The sequence below is a fragment of the Bombina bombina genome, chromosome 3, assembly GCF_027579735.1.
Source record: "Bombina bombina isolate aBomBom1 chromosome 3, aBomBom1.pri, whole genome shotgun sequence".
NCBI classification, from domain to species: Eukaryota; Metazoa; Chordata; class Amphibia; order Anura; family Bombinatoridae; genus Bombina; species Bombina bombina.
This window is the reverse complement of record NC_069501.1, coordinates 712,255,935-712,273,626: the sequence shown is the minus strand read 5'-3', so window position 1 is coordinate 712,273,626 and position 17,692 is coordinate 712,255,935. Positions and strand designations below refer to the sequence as shown.

The 17,692-nt window shown below is 38.7% G+C and overlaps 1 protein-coding gene across 7 annotated transcripts in view; it reads right to left on the bottom strand.

Annotated features, from left to right (window-relative positions):
• NF1 (neurofibromin 1) overlaps positions 1–17,692 on the bottom strand; it is a 1,508,106-nt gene that overhangs the window by 357,950 nt on the left and 1,132,464 nt on the right. The window lies entirely within an intron of this gene.

Sequence of the window (17,692 nt, the reverse complement as noted above, 5' to 3'; positions counted from 1 at the left end):
TGCTAAGCTATCCAACCAAAAAGTTGATGTAGCCACAATATCAGCCATAGAAATGACAGGCCTGAGAATATAGCCAGAATGTAGACAAGCTTTCCTTAGATAAGATTTAATCTTCCTATATAAAGGATCCTTAAAAGAAGTAATATCTTCCATAGGAATAGTAGTACGTCTGGCAAGAGTAGAAATAGCCCCATCCACCTTAGGGACTTTTTCCAAAAACTCCAAATTAGCCACTGATAAAGGATATAACTTCTTAAACCTAGAAGAAGGATTAAAAGAAGCACCCGGTTTAGACTATTCCTTAGCAATCACATCAGAAACCGCAGCTGGGACAGGAAATAATCTCAGGAGTAATCGCAGTAGGTCATCAAGAGGACCAGACTCCTCAATACCCAAAGTAACCAATACTTCTTTCAACAAAGACTGAATATATTCAATCTTAAAAAGATAAGATGATTTATCAATTTCAATGTCTGTCTGAAGTAGGATCTTCTGAACCAGAAAGATCCTCTTCAGAGGAGGATATTTCAGTATGTTGTTGGTCATTACAAATTTCATCAGTTTTATGAGAAGTTTTAAAAGACCTTTTATGTTTATTATAAGGTGGAATAGCAGACATAGCTTTCTGTATTGCATCAGCAATATAATTTTTCATATCAACAGGGATATCATGTACATTGGATGTTGAGGGAACAACAGACACTGTACTAGTACTAATAGAAACATTATCGGCATGCAAAAGCTTATCATGACAACTGTTACATAATATAGCCGGAGATATAATCTCAGCTTGCTTACAACAGATACACTTAGCTTTGGTAGAACTGTGTTCAGGACGCATGGTTCCTATAGTAGCTTCTGAGACAGGAGCAGACTGAGACATCTTGTAAAATGTAAAAGAAAAAAATAACATTTAAACGAAAATGCATATGCTAAATAAACAGAAAAGCAAACAGCATAGCCCTCTAGAATATGAAGAGAGCAAGGAGCATAAAGGAAGTGGGGTAATATTATAAAAAAAAATATTTGGCGCCAAGTATTACGCACAACGCAAAGTGAAGTTGAAAATTTTTTGGCGCCAACCAACACCCGGAAACTCGTGTCATAACAAGTGCAACTTCCCGCCAAACAACCAAACTTCAATAAAGACACAGGAAATGACGAACTTGCGACACTATAGACGCAAATTTGCGCCAAAAAAATATACAGCATTTTGCATCCTTGCGAGCCTAGATTTGCCCACAAAATTAAGGAAAAACAAGTTAAAATTGGAAAAAGGGAAATACACATAGACCTGACTCATGGCAAATATAAGTAAATACATATATTTAAAACTTTATATTATTACATAAAGCGCCAAACATAGCTGAGAGTGTCTTAAACAATGATACATACTTACCGAAAGACACCTATCCACATATAGCAGAAAGCCAAACCAGTACTGAAAACTATCAGCAGAGGTAATGGTATAAGAGTATTTTGTCGATTTGAAAAGGGAGGTAGGAGATGAAGCCCTACAACCGATAACAGAGAACCCTTGAAAAGATTTCCCATGATTGAAACCATAAAAATAAACAGGCGATACTCTCTTCACATCTCTCTGACAAACACTGTACTCTGAGAGGAATTGTGCTTCAAAATGCTTAGAAGCGCTTATCATAGAAGAAATCAAGCACAAACTTACTTCACCACCTCCATAGGAGGCAAAGTTTGTAAAACTAAGGTGTGAATGTGGTAGGAGGTGTATTTATAGGCATTTTGAGGTTTGGGAAACTTTGCCACCTCCTAATAGGAATGTATATCCCATACGTCACTAGCTCATGGACTCTTGCCATTTACATGAAAGAATACCTAAAATCTTTAGTAGCTTGAAGGAAAAATTTGAGAGTACGCACAACACCCAGGTTATGCAACAGGCGTTGCTTCTGAGGAGGATTAGGACAAAAAGAAGGTACAACAATTTCCTGATTAATATTGCGATCCAATACTACCTTAGGGAGAAATCCCAGCTTAGTACGAAGTACCGCCTTATCCGCATGAAAAAACAGGTAAGAGAAATCACAATGCATAGCCAAGAGCTCAGAAATTCTGTGAGCAGAAGAAATAGCAAGAAGAAACAAAACCTTCCAAGATAACCAAAAGCATCAGCTCAAAAGGAGCCTGCTGCAAAAAAAAATTAGAACAAAATTAAGGCTCCAAGGTGGAGCAACAGGTTTAAACACTGGCCTGATTCTGACCAAGGCCTGAACAAAAGACTGAACACCAGGCCAATTTGCCAGACGTTTTAACAAAAGAATAGGCAGTGCAGTAATCTGACCCTTCAGAGTACTGACTGACAAACCTTTCTCCAGGTCCTCCTGAAGAAAGGACAACATTCGGGGTACTCTTATCCTACTGCAAGAGAACTTTTTGAATCACACCAATAAAGGCATGTATGCCATACCTTATGGTAATGCTTACTGGAAAAAGGATTATGCACCTCAAGCAAAGAATCTAGCCAAAAATAAGCATTTAATTTCCAAGCAGTCAGCTTCAGAGATTCTAGGCTTGGATGGAGAAAGGGACCTTGAAGTAGAAGGTACTTCCTCAGAGGCAACCTCCAAGGGGAAGAGATGATATCCTCACCAGATCCGCAAACCAGATCCTGTGAGGCCAGGCAGGAGCTATGAGAATCACTATCACTCTCTCCTGATTGATACGAGCAAAGACTCGTGTAAGGAGAGCTAACAGAGGAAAACAGGCATGCCAGACCGAAGTTCCAAGAAAACCGCCAGAATGACGACCAGAGAGGCTTGAGGATCTCTTGATCTTGCACCATACTTTAGAAGCTTGGCATTTCTGTGCAACGCCATCAGACCCAATTTCGGAACCCCCCACCTGAGGGTTATAATAGAGAATACCTCTAGAAGGAGAGTCCACCCTCTGGAATGAAAGGTCTGTCTGTAATTTGCTTCCTAGTTATCCACCTCTGGAATGAGGATGGCAGACAGGAAACAATCGTGAGACTCTGCCCACTGGAGAATGTGGGACACAAACGCTGGGTTCCTCCCTGGTGGTTGATGTATGCCACTGAGGAGATGTTGTCCGATTGAAATCTGATAAACCGGACTAAAGCTAGTTGAAAACCAAGCCATCAACGCAATGAGATCGCTCTCAACTCGAGAATGTCTATGAAAGAGGAGACCCCTCTCGAGTCCAAAGACCCTGAGTTCTTAAAGAGCCCCAAACAGCTCCCCAGCCGGGCTGGCTGGCGTCCTTGGACCCAATCACCCAGGAAAATCTAAGGAAACATGTACCCTGAGAGAGAAGGTCCTGCAAAATCCACCCCAAAAGAGAGACTCTCGATAGGGGATCCAGAGCTATTTTCTGCGAGAGTTCCGAGTGGTCCCCATACATTGATTGAGCATGCATATTGAAAGGTTCTCAGATGGAACCGAGCAAAGGGAATGAAGTCCATGGAAGCAACCATGAGACCAATTATTTCCATGCACTGAGACACTGACGGATGGAGATAGGCCTGAAGTGAAAGGTAAGAAGCAAGAAGATTGGATTTTCTGACATCCTTCAGAAAAATCTTCATGGATAGAGAATCTATAATTCTTATAAATAAACACACCCTGGTGTCTGTTACTAGGGAACTCTTATCCAGATTCACTTTCCACTTGTGTGAACGAAGAATAGACAACAACTCGGAATTAGATTTTGCTAGCTGAAAAGATGGAGCTTCAACCAAGATATCGTCCAGGTAAGGCGCTAACGCTATTCCCTAGAGATCTGACCACCATCAATAGGGCCCCCGAGAACCTTTGAAAAGATTTGAGGAGCCGTAGCAAGGCCAAAAGAAAGGTCAACAAACTGAAAATGTTTGTCCAGAAAGGCAAAGCAAAGGAATTGGTAATGTTCCCTGTGAAAGGGGACATGGAAATACGTTTTTTTAAGGCTATGTTTATCATGAACTGACCCTCCTGTACCAGGGGGAGAATAGAACAAATAGTTTCCATTTTAAAGGACGGAACTCTGAAAAAAACTTGTTGAGACATTTTAGGTCTAAATTGGGACATGATAAACCCTCCTCTTTGGAAACTACAAAGAGAATTGAGAAATATTCCTGATTCTGTTCCTCTAATGGTACTGGAAAAATCACTCCCAGGGAAGAGAGATCCTTTAAGAAGACTTTTCTCTTTACCAGGATCCTTGACAATCTGGATAGAAAGAATCTGCCCCTGGTAAGGCAAGACTTGAAGCCTATTTTTTAACCCTGGGCTACTATTTCCACGGCCCAAGGATCTAGGACATCCTGAAAAAGAAACACAGTCTGCTCCCTACCTGAATCACGCCTGGATCGGGGGTGACCCCTTCATGTTGATTTAGATTCAGATGAAGGTTTTCAAGATTGTTCGAGCTTGAAAACAGAAGGCGGCTTTTTGTCTCTTGAAATTACGAAAGGAACGAAAATTTGAATTCTGTTGGCCCTTAGGTCGACTCTACTTGTCCTGAGATAGGAACCCTTTCCACCAGAAATTTCGGAAAAATAGCTGCCAGACTAGGACCAAATAAAGTCTTACCGTTAAAAGGTAAAAACAGAAGCTTGGAATTGGAAGTTACTCTGCAGACCAAGACTTTAACCAGAGAGCTCTGCGAGCTGGAACTGCAAGGCTGGAGAACTTGGCTCCCAGTCTAACCACCTGCATACTGGCATCACAGGCCATCTTTAGCACCTTTATCCTATCCAGGATTTCTTCTATAGTAGTTTCTTAAAAAAATCGAGTCGGACAAGGCATCAGATGTTGCACCCGCAATCGTAGCAATACTGGCCACAGGTTGACATTCCTGATGAAAGTACATCTTTTTTAGTAAGCCTCTAGCTACTTATCCATGGGATCCTCAAACAAAGCAATATCCTCAATAGGTATAGTGGTTCTCTTGACAAGAGTAGAGATAGCTCCCTTTACCTTAGGGATGGAGCGCCATAAGTCACGCACAGTTTCCGCAACGGGAAACATCATCTTAAAAACAGGGGATAGGGAAAAAGGAAATCCTGGTTTTCCCCTAACATCAAACACTCTGTTAAATGTATTAGACCTCTTTGGGACCTCAGGAACAGTAGAGTCTGAGCCTTCCAAAGAAGCAAGGACCTCCTTCAACAGAATACAAAGGTGTTCCAGCTCCAATTTAAAATTAACATCCTGTGGATTTAACGCACTAAGACTTGTGTTTCTATCTACAGACTCTGAAATTTTCCCATCAGAATCTGGCTAGGAATCATCTTCAGAGCTCTTGGTATGAGCAGATCTAGATTATCTCTTCCTCCTTCTAGATAAAGGGAATGCAGATAATGCTGCAGACACTGCAGAAGAAATTTGGGCAGCAAAGTCACTAGGCAAATAAATACCTTCAGGAACCTGCAGAGAGGAACCGCAAGGCACTGCTTGTGACACAGACAAATCCTGGGACATTTGAGGAGAAAAATGAGGCATGGCACGGACAACATTGTCCTGAACGATAACTGGCTCAGAAAGGGTATTCTTGTCCCTGCACAACAAGGACTTATTTAAGCAAGTGGAACAAAATTTTGCAGGAGGAACAATAGGAACCTCCAAACAAAAGAGTAAGATATCACTGTTAGTAGGTAAATCAGTCTAATAGTCGATATTCAAAATAAAGGAAATACCCCTTTAAGAAAAAGACAGGGTTCAATTATAAGTCCTGTCTTAATAAAAAATATAAACTATACACTACTTGGTAGCAATATATTTTAAATAATAAACTTGCACCTTTATACCTTAGATACTGAGGTAACTTACCATCCGAAACCCAGAGACTATTCCACTAGAAAGCTCAGAAACTCCCCACCGGAACAAACACCTGCAGTTACTAAGCGGATCTCACTGACGATCGTGATCATCAAAGAAGACTGAGAATCAGATCCCCACAGCCTATTATTAGTCTTTGGCTGATATGTGACATAGACAAATCCTGGGACATTTGAGGAGAAAAATGAGGCATGGCACGGACAACATTGTCCTGAACGATAACTGGCTCAGAAAGGGTATTCTTGTCCCTGCACAACAAGGACTTATTTAAGCAAGTGGAACAAAATTTTGCAGGAGGAACAATAGGAACCTCCAAACAAAAGAGTAAGATATCACTGTTAGTAGGTAAATCAGTCTAATAGTCCATATTCAAAATAAAGGAAATACCCCTTTAAGAAAAAGACAGGGTTCAATTATAAGTCCTGTCTTAATAAAAAATATAAACTATACACTACTTGGTAGCAATATATTTTAAATAATAAACTTGCACCTTTATACCTTAGATACTGAGGTAACTTACCATCCGAAACCCAGAGACTATTCCACTAGAAAGCTCAGAAACTCCCCACCAGAACAAACACCTGCAGTTACTAAGCGGATCTCACTGACGATCGTGATAATCAAAGAAGACTGAGAATCAGATCCCCACAGCCTATTATTAGTCTTTGGCTGATATAAGGACGGCTACACTCCGTTCTCTGAAAACGCTTTGCCAAGACAGGGGCGGAAGTGAAGGGTCACAGGAGCGGCGATATAAAGTGCGCCATTAACAGAAATGGCGCGAAATTGCGCAACTCCTCGGTGACTCCTAAAGTGTAAAAATATGACTGATCAGTCCGGTCTTGGCTTAAACAGACATAAACGTATTAGTCCTTGGCTGAGTGAAACACCCACTTATACACTGACCAACTCAAGAGATAGAAGACTGTCACTCCTATAATAAAAAGGGAACCGTTATTTCCAATGCCAGTCCAGCCTCATCTTTATATAAGGAATTACCTCCTTATGTCACTGAATGCTTTTTTAAGTGCCCTTCTCCATTAAAGTTAGTCTCCACTGCCCATAATATCACTGACATGGGTCTATTGAAGGGGATAGGTAGTAACTAATCCCCACCAGGTATCCTTGACCTTAACTTCTTTAAGTGCTGTCCTCCCACCTGGAAGGTAAAAAAGGCACTTACCTGTTGTAGGGTAGGAGCACTTCTAGGTGTGATAAATTACCATATCTATCAGGGACCTGTAAAGAAAAAAAAACACAGAGTAACCAAACCTGGTTTTCTATAACGGGGTAGCATTAATATTAGAAGGTAAGCAAAGACCACTTTGCCATCTTCTAACTGCTAATAGCCACCATTACTCTTACTAAAGAGATTGAAATGGACACAGCATAGCCCTAATCCTTGCTTGCAGTGAAAAATACCCATAAAAGGATTAAATATCTACAGACACCATCTTCGCACATCCTCCATTGACAGAGGCAAAGAGAATGACTGGGGATTATGGGTAAGGGAATTGACACTGGGGGGCTCTTTGCCTCCTCCTGCTGGCCAGGAGTTGAATATTCCACTAGTAATTGGAATGAAGTTGCAGACTCTCCATGCCATAGGAAAGCAATTGTATTCTCTATCGGAATCATGAAAGAAAAAGTTTGGGTTTCATGTCCTTTAATTAAATAAACAGGAAGAGAAACTAGTCCATATATATTGATTGCTCACTGACTGAGAAGCACATCTCGCACTATGTTTTGGTAGACAGTGACACACCTCACAAGCTTTAAAAATAAAAAAACATTTTTCTCAGTATAGGAATATTTAACTTTTTTTTTCTTTTCATTATCCATTTTTCAAAAGAATAATCAATGTGAGCTAATGTTTCCATTATTTGTTCATTAAAGTGAGAGTAAACTCTCCCATTTTAAAAAACAGATCCAGAATGTTTGTGATATTTTAGATGGAGTTTCATTCATCCGTTGTAATGAAGATGCGCCTTACTTTTTGTTATTGTTGAATTTTTGTTATTGATTTTTAAATATTGACACATATAACAGTGTATATTGAAAAATATAAACATGAAAACAAAAATACAAATACAATTAACGTTACAGTCTTCAAATGCTAAATTATGTGGATAATCCGCACAGGACAGAAGTCATTATGAACTGTTATCACTCTAGTACCTTTCAATAGGACAATAACATACTAATACCGCTTTCCATCAGGTATCTCTCCATCTCGACCACCTTCAGATCTCATTCTCTTCCCCCTCCTATTTCCCCTTTTCTCCTTTCTATTTCTAAGTAACTTAGATAACAGACTCAGTGAGTCATTCTAATTGGAATGTTTACCTCTGCTACTGCTTGGATTGCTAAATTTCTAGCTCTATTTTCTTTTTCAGTATACATAATGTATGGCTCCCACTGTTGTAGAAACTTATCAGTAGTATTCAGAAGCTCTGCCGAGGCACAATTCATTGTATAGTGATAATCTATTTTCTTTTTAATATAGTCAAATGTGGGTGGGTCCATTTCCAAAATCTGGCATATCCTCACTACCGTACAAATTATAGCTACAAGTTTGTGGTATCTTTTTACTCTACTATCTGGGGGGAAGTGGAGCAAAGCCTGCTCTGGGGTAAGTTTTATGTCAGTTTCTAGGATTAGACTTAAATATTTTGAGGTCTGATTCCAGATCTCTTCAACCCTTTTGCATTGCCACCACATGTGAATGTATGTCCCTGCCTCCTTGCAGCCCCTATAACACATGTGGGGACTGTCTTCCTGTGACCTAGTGGTTCTTGTGGGATATAAATACCATTTATAGATTACTTTAATATAGTTTTCTTTCAACAAAGCATTTGGGGAGAATGATAGGCCTCTTAATGATTGTCACCCAGTTATCTATCGTCCATGTCTTATCTAAGTCCTGTTCCCACTTAGTCATTATGGTACTTTTGTCCCTATTTGATCCCCCATTTAGAATCGGGTAAAGTAATGCTATCAGGCCACTTCTAGATTCCTTTGACAAACCTAATGACTCCAATATGGTGTTGTTTGGGGGCTTATCTGGTCCCATTATTTCACGTATTCTAGATTTGAGTTGTAAATAGTGGAACCACTCATTCTGTTCAGGCATGCCTAATTCTGTATACTGAGTGAAGGATATTAAATTGCTATTAACAAAAGCATCTGCAATTCGGTAGAGGCGTTTATTTTACCATTTTTTGGGGGTATGTATGCTGACCAAAGAGTCAAGTGGGGTGAGTGGGGTCAGCTGGGATTTCTCATTGAGTAAGTGATACTTCTTAGTCCCTCTATTCCATATGAATACTGTATGACTGATCGAAATAAATTGTTTAATGTGCACTGGCCTGTTTTGTTGTGTCGCTCAAAGAATGTTGTCTAGTCTTCTTACTTCTAACATATCTTTTTCTAATTGGACCTATTGTGGGGTTTGTCTTAGTTTATACCATTGTACGGTCTGGGCAAGTCTGGCTGCATAGTAATATGAAACTAGGTTAGGTAATCCAATGCCTCCTTCCCTCCTATGTCTCATCATATTATGTTTATTTATACTAGCCCGTTTCCCTTGCCAGATACATTTTAGAATTTCCTTTTGCATTACATGTAGCTCTGATATTGGTATCGATATTGGTGTGGAGTGTTCTGAATAGATAAAGAAGTTTGGGTAATACTGTCATTTTAATGGTTATAACTCTTCCGTAAAGTGAGATATTAAATTTGGTCCATTTAGCTAATAGCTCTTTAATTTGTGTGAACATGGGGACATAATTTTCCTTATAGAGTGAGTGTACATCATTTGTGAGGTTGATTCCTAGATATTTGAGAGATGATTTGGCTCATTTAAATGCAAAATTTATTTCTAATAATTTCTTTGTTGGCTTTGGTAGGTGTGTGCGCTAAGGGCTTCACATTTGCTTTCATTAACTTTATAACCAGAGAGCTGTCCGAATTTATTTATTATGGAATAAATTATTGGGAGGGAGAGTAGTGGTTTGGTGACCGCGAGGATGACGTCGTCTGCAAACGATGAAATTTTATATTCCCTTTCCCCCACCCGTATACCCGCAATATTTGGATTGTCTCTTATCTTAATTACTAACGGTTCAATACACAAGGCGAATAGTAGGGGTGATAGGGGGCAACCCTGTCTGGTGCCATTTCGAATTTGTATTGGATTCGACTGATATCCTGATATTCTTATGAATGCATCTGGTCTTGAATATATCTTTTCTAGGACATTAGTGAAGGGTCCCTTGAATCCCATCTTGTTAAGCACTGCCAACATGTATTCCCAGTTAACCCTATCAAAAGCCTTCTCTGTGTCCAATGCTAGGAACAGAGAAGGCATCTTTCTGTCGCATAATTGATCAGGCCTATCACTTTCCTTGTGTTATCTGGTGCTTCTCTCTGTGTAATGAAACCCACTTGGTCAGTGTCTATCAAACCTCTAATGGGTAGGGCCAACCGATTCGCAAGAATTTTTGTGAGTAATTTTAGATCTTGATTAATTAAAGATATTGGGCGGTAGTTTTGGCAGTATTGTTTGTTCTTACCCGGTTTTGGTATGACCGTCACCCTCGCAGTCAACAAATCTGGGGGAATATCCACTCCCTGCAGAATATTATTGAATAATATCACTAATTGGGGCGCCAATGATAATTGCAAATCTTTGTAGAATGAGCCCGGAAACCCATCAGGTCCCGGAGCTTTGTTTCTTTTTAGTCCCTTAATGGCCAACATAACCTCTTGTATTGTAATGGGGGAGTTCAAATTCTCTAGTTCCTCCTCTGATATGGTTTTTAATTTACTGTCATCAAGGAATCTGTGTAGCTCATCTCTCTTTATTCTGTCATTTTTATTATGATTAGGTAAATTATAAAGGTTATTATAGAAGTTAGCAAATTCATTGGCAATTTGAAGGGGATCATTAGTGACTTGACCAGTAGAGGTTTGAATTTGTGGGATGGTAGTTGCTCTAGTTAATTTTTTTAGTTTATTCGCTAACATCTTGTCTGGCTTGTTTCCGTATATATAATATCTGGTGTCTACCGCTTTTATCGAATGGATTGCTTCTTTATCTAGGAGTTGATTTAATTCCTCATTTTTGTTTTTAAGTAATTTTAAAACCTTATTTTGAGGGCCTTTTTTAACTGTTCTCTTAGTGCTGCAATTTCTACTCTCAGGTTTTCTAACTTGGCATTATGAGTTTTTTTAATTTTATTTGATTCAGCAATCAACAGGCCTCTTACCGAGGCCTTGAGTGCACTCCATACATAATTTGGATTAGACGTGGCCCCTGTATTTATATCTACAAAATCTTTGATAAACTGCAGCACTTTCTGTAAGATGATGTTATTCTGAAGGAGGCTAGGATGTAGAGACCAGGATCTAACTCTATTTGGGTTGATCATTCCTTCTAAATCTACTATCATCATATCATGATCAGACCATGAACAATTACGAATACGTGCTAATTTTACCAGCGGTAATAGGATCTGGCTGAGTAAAACTAAATCTAATCTGGAATGAGTACCATGTACTGTTGAGTACACTGAATCTATTTGAAAACCCAAAAAGGTTACCTTTGTCTGAGAAATCAAAGAACTCTTTGGTAAATTGATCCTCTAACCATGTCTTTGAAGAAACGACACAAGTTGATTCGTATGAGATTCTGCAGAATGTGAAGACTGAGCAAGTACCAATATATCGTCCAAATAAGGAAATACCGCAATACCCTGTTCTCTGATTACAGAGAGAAGGGCACCGAAAACCTTTGAAAAGATCCTTGGAGCTGTTGCTAGGCCAAACGGAAGGGCCACAAACTGGTAATGCTTGTCTAGAATAGAGAATCTCAGAAACTGATAGTGATCTGGATGAATTGGAATATGAAGGTATGCATCCTGTAAATCTATTGTGGACATATAATGCCCTTGCTGAACAAAAGGCAGAATAGTCCTTATAGTCACCATTTTGAATGTTGGCATCCTTACATAACGATTCAATATTTTTAGATCCAGAACTGGTCTGAAGGAATTCTCCTTCTTTGGTACAATGAATAGATTTGAGTAAAACCCCAGACCCCGTTCCAGAACTGGAACTGGCACAATTACCCCAGCCAACTCTAGATCTGAAACACATTTCAGAAACGCCTGAGCCTTCACTGGGTTTATTGGAATGCGAGAGAGAAAAAATCTTCTCGCAGGCGGCCTTACCTTGAAACCTATTCTGTACCCTTGTGAAACAATGTTCTGAATCCAAAGACTGTGAATCGAATTGATCCAAATATCTTTGAAAAATCGTAACCTGCCCCCTACCAGCTGTGCTGGAATGAGGGCCGCACCTTCATGTGGACTTGGGAGCTGGCTTTGAAGTCCACATGAAAGGCTTTGGATTTATTCCAGACTGGAGAAGGTTTCCAAACGGAAACCGTTCCTTTAGGGGAAGGGTCAGGCTTCTGTTCCTTATTCTGACGAAAGGAACGAAAACGATTAGCAGCCCTGTATTTACCTTTAGATTTTTTGTCCTGAGGCAAAAAGGTTCCTTTCCCCCCAGGAACAGTTGAAATAATAGAATCCAACTGAGAACCAAATAATTTATTACCTTGGAAAGAAAGAGAAAGCAAAGTTTACTTAGAAGTCATATCTGCATTCCAAGTTTTAAGCCATAAAGCTCTTCTAGCTAAAATAGCTAAAAACATATACCTGACATCAATTCTAATGATATCAAAAATGGCATCACAAATAAAGTTATTAGCATGTTGAAGAAGTTTAACAATGCTATGAGTATTATGGTCTGACACTTGTTGCGCTAAAGCCTCCAACCAGAAAGTGGAAGCAGCAGCAACATCAGCCAAAGAAATAGCAGGTCTAAGAAGATTACCTGAACATAAATAAGCTCTCCTTAGAAAGGATTCAAGCTTCCTATCTAAAGGATCCTTAAAGGAAGTACTATCCGCCGTAGGAATAGTAGTACGTTTAGCAAGAGTAGAGATAGCCCCATCAACTTTAGGGATTTTGTCCCAAAACTCTAATCTATCAGATGGCACAGGGTACAATTTCTTAAACCTTTGAGAAGGAGTAAATGAAGTACCCAGATTATTCCATTCCCTAGAAATTACTTCAGAAATAGCATCAGGGACAGGAAAAACTTCTGGAAAAACTATATGAGGTTTAAAAACCGAATTTAAACGCTTAGTAGATTTAGTATCAAGAGGACTAGACTCCTCCATTTCTAATGCGATTAATACTTCTTTAAGTAAAGAACGAATAAATTCCATTTTAAATAAATATGAAGATTTATCAGTGTCAATATCTGAGACAGAGTCTTCTGAACCAGATAGATCCTCATCAGAAACAGACAAGTCAGAATGATGGCGGTCACTTAAAAATTCATCTGAAATATGAGAAGTTTTAAAAGACCTTTTACGTTTACTGGAAGGAGGAATAACAGACAGAGCCTTCCTAATAGATTTAGAAACAAATTCTTTTAAATTAACAGGAACATCCTGAGCATTAGATGTTGAAGGAACAACAACAGGTAATGGATTATTACTAATGGAAATACAATCTGCATTAGAAAGTTTATCATGACATTCATCACAAACTACAGCCGGAGGAACAGTTACCGAAAGTTTACAACAAATACACTTAACTTTGATAGAACCAGCATCAGGCAGCGTCTTTCCAGAAGTAGATTCTGATCCAGGGTCAAGTTGAGACATCTTGCAATATGTAATAGAAAAAACAACATATAAAGCAAAATTATCAAATTCCTTAAATGACAGTTTCAGGAATGGGAAAAAATGCCAATGAACAAGCCTCTAGCAACCAGAAGCAATGCAAAATGAGACTGAAATAATGTGAAAAAAAGGTGGAGACAAGAATGACGCCCACATTTTTTGGTGCCAAAAATGACGCCCACATTATTGGCGCTAAGTACAACGCCTATATTTTTTGGCGCCAAATATGACGCTACATCCAGTGACGCCGACAAACACGACGCCCACATTTTTGGCGCAAAAAAACCTCTGAATACAAATACGTCAAAAAATGACGCAACCATGAACAAACTTCCGGCGTCAATTAGTGCGCCGGAAATGACAACATTTTTGCGCCAAAAAAGTCAGCGCCAAAAATGACTCAATAAATTGAAGCATTTTCAGCTCCCGCGAGCCTAACAGCTCACAGGAAAAAAAGTCAATTGAAAAAAATTTTAAGGTAAGAAAAAATAATCATTCATATGCATTATCCCAAATAATGAAACTGACTGTCTGAAATAAGGAATACTGATTACCCTGAATCATGGCAAATATAAGTTTAAACACATATATTTAGAACTTTATAAATAAAGTGCCCAACCATAGCTTAGAATGTCATAATAAAATAAGACTTACTTACCCCAAGACACTCATCTACATATAGTAGATAGCCAAACCAGTACTGAAACGAGAATCAGTAGAGGTAATGGTATATAAGAGTATATCGTCGATCTGAAAAGGGAGGTAGGAGAAGAAATCTCTACGACCGATAACAGAGAACCTATGAAATAGATCCCCTAGAGGAAGACCATTGTATTCAAATAGGCAATACTCTCTTCACATCCATCTGACATTCACTGCACTGAGAGGAAAACCGGGCTCCAGCCTGCTGCGAAGCGCATATCAACGAAGAATCTAGCACAAACTTACTTCACCACCTCCACGGGAGGCAAAGTTTGTAAAACTGAATTGTGGGTGTGGTGAGGGGTGTATTTATAGGCATTTTGAGGTTTGGGAAACTTTGCCCCTCCTGGTAGGAATGTATATCCCATACGTCACTAGCTCATGGACTCTTGCTAATTACATGAAAGAAAAGAGGGAATAAAAACACTGAGCAAGGGCCTCCCAAGGCCCCACCCGCCACCCTTGCAAAGACTGCCATATGAAAAGACTTCATTGGATTTCAACTAAGTGATAATTACTAACTATAATCCCTGCCTTATCCTGAGGGGAATGTCTGAGTTATAAATTTTTCTGCCTCCCTAGTTGAGTCAAAAAAGTGTGTGTGATTCTCAATTATTATTTTCAGTCTAGCTGGGTAAATGATGGTGGCTCGATATCCCTGATTTATTAGTTTGGTGCAGATTGGGGCCATCTCCTTCCTCTTAGCTGATGTTTTGGCTGAGAAATCTTGAAAGAGCATTATTTTGGCTTCCCCAAGAAAGATAGATTGGTTTTTCTTATAGGATTGTAATAATAAAAGTTTATCTTGATAGTTTAGTGCTTTGGCTATAATTGGTCTTGGTCTAGAGTTTTCTTTCTCAGGGGTTTGCCATCCCAGCCTATGGGCTCTCTCAAGGACTATTTGCGGATGAGTTTGTGGAATTTGTAATAATTGTGGCAATGTTATAGTTAGTAGTTTAGTGAGATCTTCATATTGTTTCTCCTCGGGTACTCCTATCACTCTAAAGTTGTTCCGCCTGGCGCGGTTCTCTAGGTCTTCTAGTTTAGTCTGGGCTTTTATGAGTTTAGAGTTTATAGTGTCTATTTTAACAGTATAATTTCCCATAGTGTCCTCTAAATCAGAGATTCTTTGCTCTGCCTCACTTAATCTACTGGAGAATTGACAAATTTCAACTGTTAAGGACAATATATCCTGTTTGATTTCATTTTTGAGGAGATCAAATTTGGGTGTCAGGGCTTCAGATATACTTGTAAACTAGTGCCTGTAAATCTATCGATTCATTTATCTGTGAGGTATTAGCAGTAGTTGAATGAATATCGGCCAGAGTCTCTACTGTAGCCTAATTTTTTTTATCCCTTTGCCTTGCTGCCATATTCAAAGGGGTTTTTTAGCGTGTATGTTAATAAATACATTTATTTATGTATCTGTGAATGTGAAGTGAGAATGTGGGGTAAATATTACCCTTAGTGAAGAAAAAAAGAAAAAAAAATTCTTTAAGGGGAGTTGACCTCCTCAGAGTGAGAAAAAAAAGGGGGGTGGGGGAAGGGGAGTGAGTATGTGAGGGAGTGACTGTTTAATTTGTTTTCGTGTGTTTAAGGGCCAAAGCCATAAAAAATATATTGTCTATGCTAAAATAAAAATAAAAGAAAAAAGGAGAAATCTATTTAGTTATAGGGATTGACTATTTTTCGATAGCCTCAGGCACTTTTAGGGACCCATACCCCAACCTAACAAAATATCAAGAAAAAGATTATTTACCTCTGACCCTTTCCCTCTTTTCCTGTGTTACTATTTAGCGTCCCCTTCTTAATAATAAAGCAGAAATAGTTTCTATTACAATAATGTGTTGAGTCGCATACGTTTTACTTTAAGCCTAAGGAGGCTGTGAAATATACAAAGCAAGATTAGCCCTACCACAAGTTTAATTATATGAAAAAAACGAGCAAAGGCTTGTATTTTCTTATAATAGGAATTTTAATAGTAGAAACTTACATTTCTAGGTTTCTACAATGTATATTTATTATTTGATCAAATGCATGATTTTTCAACAAATGTTTATATGAGTTTATTTCACTGTAAAAGCACAGAAACACAGATATTTGCCACTTATAAAGGTAGAGACCAAACAGTTTTAATGGTATAATTCATCCTTTTAACAACAGTTCCTTTTTGTATATTTCCACTAAAATGTTTAGAATACTTTTTGCAGTTTATATTCCTCTATTATACAGTGTCGTTTTAGCCTAAAGTTTTGTAAGGATGAAACTGTAGGTTTGTATTAATCATAACTGTACTTCAAAAATGCACCAGTTCTGCTCTTGGAAATGGAGAGAACCAACACATTTAATTTCTTCCCACAGTGTATTTCTCACAGCCACACATCATTTATGCTAGGCTATCTTCAGTGCTTTATTACTATGTGCCCGCACAGATAAACCCAGAAGTAGGTAATTAGAGGGGGCTTCCCAGGACATGAAATAGCAATGAGGAGACATCACCAGGTGCCTATGCAGGATGTCACCTCAGAGATTTGGTCAAAGAGTGTAGTCAGGGACTTGGTCATGGTAAGAGTGCAGATTTACTTTAAAATGTGTGTTTCTTTATCACGGAGCCTCTTCTCAAGGACCCAAATCTTTACATATATAAACGCTACCCCAAAAGGACAGTACAAGTCAGAATACACTGTTGAAACACTTCAACTGAGTTAATTAATATATGAATCTGCATGCAGGAAATCAAACCGGAAACAGAGGACTTTCTAACAGTAATAAGTAGCATAGATATTAAGCATACAAATTATAATCATGTATAGGACCAATTTACATTTATCTCACAAACGCAAAGGGATAGAGTTTCTAACTGTACAAGATGACACTGAGGGACAGTATACACCAATCATATCCAATCATATAACTGCATGTAACAGACACTACCAATCATATAACTACATGTAACAGACATTACTATAAAGAATAAGATGCACAGATACTGATATAAAAATCCAGTATAAAACTGTTTAAAAACTTACTTAGAAGCTCTAAGTTTAGCTCTGTTGAAAAGGTAGCTGGAAAGCCCACTGCAAGTGGGAAATAAGACACCCCCCTCCCCCTTCTTTTGCATATGAAAAGACCCTTTACACAAACAGAAGCAAGCTGAAGTAGGTATCTGACGGTATTTTCCTAAAACTTTGGGGCTTGGTTAGGAGTCTGAAAATCAGTGCAATGTTATTTAAAAATAAGCAAAACTATACATTAAAAACACACACCACGTAATGGGCTATATAAATAGATCATCTACAAAACATTTATGCAAAGAAAAAATTAGTGTATAATGTCCCTTTAAGTGAGCACAAAACTGACCAGTATTTTGTAGGTAGTGAGTTCATAGACATTTTTGTAAGAACCTAAATTGCAAAAC